The sequence below is a fragment of the Harmonia axyridis genome, chromosome 6, assembly GCF_914767665.1.
Source record: "Harmonia axyridis chromosome 6, icHarAxyr1.1, whole genome shotgun sequence".
Lineage (NCBI taxonomy): Eukaryota > Metazoa > Arthropoda > Insecta > Coleoptera > Coccinellidae > Harmonia > Harmonia axyridis.
The window spans coordinates 29,173,039-29,181,683 of record NC_059506.1 but is presented as its reverse complement, the minus strand read 5'-3'; the positions used below and the strand labels follow the sequence as shown (position 1 = coordinate 29,181,683).

Sequence of the window (8,645 nt, the reverse complement as noted above, 5' to 3'; positions counted from 1 at the left end):
ATGATATGTTAAGATTTCTTTCATAAATATTCAAAAGATCAGAATCACATTTTCCGTATTGATACAATTATACAATAAGAAAATGAAGCTAGATACAAAAAAGTCAAATCGAAATGAACTGAAAGTCAAAACAAACTGAAACAAAAGTTAGAAAAAATAAGATAACGTCAATTTCTCGCATACGCTGTACATGAACTCCAAGTATGCGCGAAAAAGATATCTGGTCCACGAAGAGGCCGTTTCTCATGGCTGACCAAGATCGAATCGAACTATATTAATGAATAATGATGCACGACCGATTCCAACATACACAATCATTAGTAACAAATAGCAACAATAATAATAACAACCGCAATGATATATGCCGATGCCCAGATTGTGATCGCAGCGGCGTGCAATTGGAGATCGCCGCAGCTGAGTTCTATGGTCTTATCTCTTCTTCTCCACGTTCGGGCCTTGTTACGAGTTTGACAGCGTTTTTAAAATACTTTCTAAGTGTATCGGACGAGATGTTTGAGATTGAAGACGGTGTTAATAAGAGAACGGTATTCGAAAAAGGCAGGGCAGTATTTGAAGCTTGAAAGGAATTAGATAGCAATAAAGAATTTTATCAGTATTTTTTATTCAATTTTTTTTTTCACTCATTGAAAGTTTCTCGAAAATCTCCGTAATTCACAAAAATAGCAATATTTTCATTGAGATCATAAAAGATTGAATATAAAGAATAGTTGAGAAGATCAAATAGTTGGTCGTTTGAATCTCAACTGGGTGGAAATTATATTCCTTTGAATATTAAGTGGAATTTCTCTTCAAAATATTGTAATCATGACTACCATAGAAGAAGAGTTTGCAAGAGTTTGCACAAAACGATCCACATTGTCTTCACCGTTGCTTCTCCATATTCGGTCTTGTCTTTCTTTCTCATATTGACCGTCCAATCTTTAAGTATCAACGTCAATTCTTCTGAGCTCCTATGTTCATTCAATTCATATTCTAGTTCGCAGCAAAAATTCATAAATATTCTCCAAATATATTCGTGACTGTATGTTGTATTTCTGGGAATTTTTCATAGATTAGGGCATTTATACCTTATTACACTTTGAACATACTTATTGCCAAATCGTAACGTTTTGAAATTTATTTGGAATGAAGTTGTCAAATTTAAATGAAATTGTTTCATGTGACACAAAATGACAAAATTTGATTGATTGTTCAAAAACTTTCAAAAATTTTTCATATCAATTGCAGTTTTCAAAACGTCATATTCATTTTCGAAATATCTCGTCAAGAATACGAGAAAAACAAGAAAATGGCATAGATCAACTCAAGTTATAAATAAATAATAAATATTTGCTTCTGAACCTATTGAAAATATTGTATCAACTGGTTTTGGTTATATTGTATCATTTTAGTGATAAAGAAGTTAATTATTTCTGATTCATTGAATTTCTAGGACTATAAAATCATACACAAATAAAAGAATCGACTGCACTATTTGTTTAAAAATGATCGATCAGTAGTGATTAAATGGTTGAAATTTCTTTGGGAAAGCCTGTCCTCCAGAATTCTCATAACATTAATAAAACATACCTACCTAAATCCCAGCTCGAAACAAATTTACTACATGTCTCCAAAGTGTAACTGTTCGAAGAAGGCAGAAGAAATCATAAAGAACAAGTTCCCAGAAATCACTCTTGTTGTAATGTTCACCATATACTTTCTCGTCTCATTCATCAGAGACAATCTGTACAAAGGACCACCATCGAAATCGATATAGAGGATGAATTGCTATAATAGGTTCGCTATTAGTTTATATAATAATTAGACAGAGATCGTGGTTATTGAATTTATTCCGATACATAGCCGATCTATGGGAGTTATCCCATCATCATGATATTGTGGTTGAGATTATCATTAATACTTTCTCGAACAACTATACCGACAGTGTTTCTCCCACAGTTCGAGGAATATCCTGAAAGATCTGAGGAAATGAAATGGACATTCCTAGTTTATTTAGACTTCTATCTGCATATACAGGATGGCCCAAATATAACATGCCTAGTCGAACATTTCCGTAAGTACAATTTCGTTTCTTTTTTTTTTGGGAAATGGAAGACAAGTCAGCTTTTTGTTGAAGGGAATCGTCAGTTGATTACAAATTCGTGTATGAAAGATCATACCCTTGAGCGGAGTTGAAACCCTTCAATAGTCTTGAATGTCAAAAGGGGATGAATAACTCTTATGAATTCTGTTTATTAACGTAGCCTCTGAGTTGAAAATAGCCTCATCACCGAAGGGAATTTTTCGTCGAAAATCCTTGATTTCGTATAAACTTTGCTTTCGCCGTTTTCTCCGAAATTCGAGGGTTTATTGTAAAGTATTGTCCATCGATGACCACTACTTTCTCCCATATTTCGGGCAGCGTACGAATCCCGCGTTGAAAAAACTGGTCATCTTTTGAAGCGATCCACGAATCGATCGAATTTTTACTTCTTCATAAGACCGAAAGCGATGATCGGCCAGACCGTGTGCCATTGATCGAAACAAGTGACAGTCCGAGGGAGCAACGTGAAAAGCATGACCGAGATATTCACATGATTTTCTGCGATTCGGATTATCGTAATGAAACCATTTTTCGTCTCCAGTAACAATGTGATGCAGAAATTCATTGCAAGCAGCTGCTCACAAGCAAATCAAACGTCGTTCAACATCTCTTGGCTTCAACTCGAACGTCACCCAATTTCCTTGTTTTTGAATCATTTCTATGACTTTCAGGTGTTTTGAATGGCTTGTTGCGTCACTCCCAATTTTTTTTGCGTTTGACACGAGCCTCTATCAGGTAATGCCTCCAATTCTTCATCTTCGAAAACCTTCTCTCTTCCTGGTCTTAGACGTTAAAATCACTTCAAGCGCTGAAACTACTCTGAGCACGTTCTTGCACAAATAGCGGTGCTACCATATAAGTATTTGGGAGCATTCGAATAGCCTTAGTTACAGATGACTTCATATTGAAACAGAAAATTAAAACCTCCCGCAAATGACGATAATTTGGCTCGTAAGCTGACATGCTCAATAGAGAATAACTTTATGATGCAGACACAAATCGAGTAATAGTTCGATGGCGCTATGTTTACAAATACCTAAGCTTATTGTATGACATCTACGATCTATTTATTTCGAATACCACTTACCGCTACAGCCATCTATTGCAAAACGGCGGAAGCAAAGTTGTACACCTGTAATAGAGTATTGTGAGGAATAACCTCCTGAAGTTTGTCAAAGTACTTCTTAATCACCCCGTACTTCATGTAAGTGGGTAACTGATATTACCATCTTTATCCAGATATTCTTGTATGTTCTTTCTTTTATTCTTCTCCACTCCTATAATTTGGAAGAATTCAAATAATTGATTACAGCAGATTGACAGAATAGAAAAGGCCTACAATCAATAACCTCGCCACCTACACAACCACCTCAAAAAACAACACACAAGGTCGTACAACATGTCCAGAAAATTAAAACACGAAAACGAGCTAATTCGAACTGCAACCGTGAGCCTTCCTATGTTGTCCAACACAGGAAACAAATCGGAATACAGCAGAACAAAACAAAAAAAAGAGCGCAAGACGCAGAGGAGTGGCGCGTTAACGCATAACAGAGTTAACACCACAATCTGGTTATCCTCCCTGCCAGGTGAACACACATATAAATTTAATTAGATTTAAATGACTTGCTATTTAGCCATTTCAATTGTGAAAGATCCAATTATAAAACACAATAGGGAGATGTGTGTATGCCACGGCATGTGGAGGCTGGGTAGTCTTGTAAGAACTTGATGTATGGAGCGCAAAGTGCAGAAGTGGTAAGGAACTCGGTAATGACTGAATAATTTATGGTTGGTTGCATGGAAAAGCGTATTTTTGTGGGTGATTCGAATGAATGCATTTCTGGTTGGATGGATGTATTCGAGTGAGGAAATATCATTACTGGAAATTTAATGAAAAGCCGTTGGATTTTGACGAGATTTTTGGAGTGAGCGTTTTTCGTATAGAAGAAGTAATCATTAGAACCTTTTTTTACATATTTTTATGTAGGGTGATTCACGAGTGAACCAACAAATGAAAACTGTGATGAGAGGGTATTGAGCTGATTACAAAATACCCGTATATGGATATTTTGCGTCGCCTAGTTTTCGATATACCAGGTGTTTTCTGAAATTTTTTTTTGGACAATCCAACAAACAAACAGATTTTGTCATTCTGTGTCATATGAACAATTTCATGTCAACATTACACTTATGATTGCATTCAGTGCAATTATCAATCACTATGACAACACGATTGAGTTTGACAAGTTCATTCCAAATAAATTTCAAAACGTCTCTTTTTGGCAATACGTATGTGTACAACACAGTGTAAATGCGCTGATCGAAGAAAAAATTCCCAGAAATACAACATACAGTCACAAATATATTTGGAGAATATTTATGGATTTTTGCTGCGAACGAGAATATGAATTGAATGAACATAAGAGCTTAGAAGAATTGACGTTGATACTAAAAGATTGGGCGGTCAATATGAGAAAGAAGCAACGGTGAAGACAATGTGGAACGTTTTGTGCATACTCTTGCAAAAAAGTACCATAATGACTTTATAACATTATGATTGACCCGTTTAACAATATAGTATATAAATCAGCCTGAGATGCCCATGATGCAATGGTTATTGATCATATAGTTTAGTAGAGAACAGAACCACCAAATTTTCAAAATTTCTCCCACATCTTTTTCAGTATTTCTAAGATTGTCTGGTGGTTCTATGAATCATGTTCCTTGTGTACTTGTGAAGATGATAATTCATCTGCTTCACACAATGTTTGATAGACTTCTGGCATATTTGCTGGGTCTCTTCCGTTTCTGGGATGTGAGCCAATAGTTCGACGCTTCAATGTCGACATGATCCTGGTTCACCTCGTTGAAATGTCTTCATCTTTGCAGTTTTTCTTGGATTGTCTTGAAAGATAATTACTCCTTGTGCAGTTGTAAAGGTGTTGAGCCATCTGCTTCACACAATATGTGGTAGACCTCCGACGTGCTTGCTTTGTCTTTGAAGTATTATATCAAGTATTATATATGTTTGTAAGCATTCTATTTGCCCATGAGCAAGTTCCATGATGTCTAACAGACCACTGTCTCCTTTTTTCTTCGGCAGTGTCGTCCTCCCAATGCAACTTTTTGAAAGGTGCTTTTGTCATCAGGGTTCTCATTTTGAGTTGCAGGTGTTTTATATCTGTTATACTCCATGGAATTATACCGAGAGACTATGTTAGTATTGAACATGCGTATATATTGGTGAGCTCTCGTCATTTTCTTGCTGTTGAGGTTTGTTTCAAATTTTTCTGATTCGCCTAATGCACTCAGCTATTTAATATTTCTTCATTCTTTGATGGTTCCTTAGGTAGTTTTGTTTTTAACTATTATTATAATTATTGAATATTTGCAATTTGAATACAAGTTTTCTCGGAAATCATGAAAGCTATTCGCATGAAATTTGGAACAAAATTCAGTTGATATACCGGATTGATCTTTCAAGCTTGTGATTACGATGAATAGTCGGAGCAAAATCTAAATGACCCTAATTTTGAAAAATTCATATTTACAGGAATGACTGCGCTCAATCATATACATATTTATTCATTACAACATTACATATAATACAAGGAAAAAGATAAAGACATGCTCTCAAGGAGAAGTGCTAACCGTAGACACGTGTTTCGGACTTTCGACCCTCATCAGAAAGGTGAAAAAGTATTAGGATGAGCAACACTTGAAGGAACACAACAAACAAACGGAGTCAACAACAGAAGCCAGCCGTCCATTTGTGGTTTCAGCAGGAAGACCCATTGGGTTTTTGGGCATCATACAACATCACCACGTTGGAAGCTATAGCTACCTGGGTGACATCCGAGTCCAGTAATAATAATAATGAAGAAAAGTTATCGAGGGGATTGTTCATAAAACAAGGAAAAAGAATAAAAACATGCTCTCAAGGAGAAGTGCTAACCAAAGACACATGTTTCGGGCTTTCCCCTCATCAGTACGGTGAAAAAGTGTTAGGATGAGCAACACTTGAACGAAAACAACAAACAAACGGAGTCAACAACAGAAGCCAGCTGTCCATTTGTGGTTTCAGCAGGAAGACCTAATGGGTTTTTGGGTAAAGCTTATTACATATAATTAGTATCTCGAAGTTCCATGATGGTGTGTAGCTAATTTCTGTAATTTTTCTGTAGTTTTCAAACGTATCATCCCTGATGTTTCGCCTCAATTCATAGATCCAAATCAATGGAAGATCAATGCGCTGGCATAACTGATTTTTGTGCCAAATTTCATACAGCTTTGTTTTAGGTCCTGTAGCTCCTAACCGCAACCCTTATTATATTATTAAATAAATAAATACTTTTTGTGTCTCGACTCAAATTGTCAAATACCCCCCTCCTCTACAAAAAGTACCCCTCATTAGACATCATACCGCTCAAACAAAAAAACGTCTCAGCTCCGACGCACGTTACAAGAAAACGAACACATTGCGTGAGTCCTAATCCCTCAATTCCCGTCTAACGACTTTAAGGAAGCGAAAAAAGGGTGGGGATGTGAGCCGGGCGTCGGACAAGGGAGAGAACCAGCCGAAATATGAAAGTGCGGCGGAGAGAGGAGAGGAGAGACAATCCTGGAAAGAAATGCTAATCACGGCGCAGTTCCTTCATTTATCGATTGCTACGTGACAACTCATTGCAGCTTTTTAGTTTTACACATCGAGGAGGCTGAGGAAACGCGCGGGGGTGGCAAGAGGGGCGCCAAGGGGGAAGGGGGGAAATCGCCGCTTTCTTCTTCCATTAAGATCACTCAATTAAGGCACTGCCTGGATGGCTTGCATCCAGGTCGCGGTGTATCTGATCATCAGATGGAGGGGTAGATGTATATGTGTTGTATTTGGGTGTTTCTTTGGAAGTGTTGGAATGGAGAGGAATGGAAAGAATTGAGAATTGATCTGTTTAGGAGCTAGTTTCATGACGTTGAGTTGGCGTAAATCTAAAATTTTTTGATACCAGACGTTCAAACGCAGATTCGTTTCGTCAGTTCATCTCAAATGTGTTCATGAGTTACTTTATCAATTACGTCAAGGATCCTACCAATTCTTGTAGCATTTGATACGAGTCTTGATCAAGTAATGCCTCCAATTGTGCATCTTCGAAAACATTCCTACTTCCACTGCCATGCTTTTTTCGACGTTAAAATTACCTTTCTTGAAGCGTTGAGACCACTCTCGGCACTAACATTCGGTTTGGCCGTCGACGTGGAAGCATGACGGGACATACCCATGATTTTCTGACCTTGGGATTATCATAATGAACCCATTTTTCATCTTCAGTCACAATGCGATGCAGAAATTATTACCGTATTTGCCTTGCAAGCAGCTGTTCACGAGCAAGCAAACGCCGTTATACAAATTTCGGCTACAACTCGTACGGCACCAATTTTCTTGTTTCTGAATCATTCCCATGATCTTCAGGCGTTTTGAAATGGCTTGTTGCGCCACTTTCAATGATCCGAATTCAGGATTACTCTGCACCCTCGGTCTTGCAAGCAGAACCTCTACCTGTCTCGTTGTATGCTGAAGAGAATCTTGAAATCAACTTCTAAGTAAGAAGCGAACTTCAGTAGTGTGGTCATGCTGAGTAACATGCAATCACATAGTCAGAGCTTTTTGCTGGCTTGGGAGTGCCTTAACATAATGAAAAATCTGGCAAGAGAGCAGAAAATAACTCTGCTATGAGATGTTATTGAAGGCAAGGAACAAAAAGTCATCAAGACACCTGCTGTTGAAACCTTCTATGAGCTATTTGATGTAGTATATCAATGGGTGCTGACTGGTGAAGAATAAGGAATCGTTCTAAAAGAATGTGGTGTTATGTAAGCGAAAAATTTGTGGTATATTCTACGTCTTAAACAAGAAAGGATATACAAGTTGGCCAATATGACATAGAACTGTTGTCGGATATTTTCAGAAAACAACAAGATAGGTCAAAGATAGTCTCAAATGATTCAACTCACTGATGACGAATTTTTCCTCAAATCTGATTCTGTCTGGCCGGCCAATAACTTTTCAACGGAAGGACCTAAAAAACAGCAAACAATAGACAGACGGATTTTTCTTTTAGATTTTTTAGTTTTATACATTCTAAAAGTAAAAAAGGTGAACTATGAAAATTTTAATTTGGGTTCAAAATTTTTTATTTTGAAAATAATAAACTAAGCAAACAAAGATTTTTCCGTCAGGAATTAATTCGGTGAAGCCTATTATCGGAACGACAAGAATAACATATGTTCCAAGTGATCCTTCAGCTTCGTAACCTCAGACCCTCCAACAACTAGTGCTCCTCCCGATTGGAGAGGAGGGAATCGACGGTTTTCTTCCTCTTTTGACGGGTTTTTCGGCGCTAAGAATGCGATAGAAAACGTCGGGCGATGAAATAATAGCCAAGGACGGCGATTTGAATACGTATTCGCGCATCGGCCGCCATCTGGAGGTGGAACGGCGAAGCTGGCAGTTCAATCCTTTCTCGCCCTGGACGACCTGGAAGGG

The 8,645-nt window shown here is 37.6% G+C and overlaps 1 long non-coding RNA gene across 1 annotated transcript; it reads left to right on the top strand.

Annotated features, from left to right (window-relative positions):
• Positions 1-1,243: 1,243 nt before the first annotated feature.
• On the top strand, positions 1,244-2,074 carry LOC123682928. The gene is made up of 3 exons (XR_006747914.1): positions 1,244-1,400; positions 1,454-1,797; positions 1,960-2,074. It is a non-coding gene; the product is annotated as an uncharacterized LOC123682928 (long non-coding RNA).
• The last annotated feature ends 6,571 nt before the right edge of the window (positions 2,075-8,645 follow it).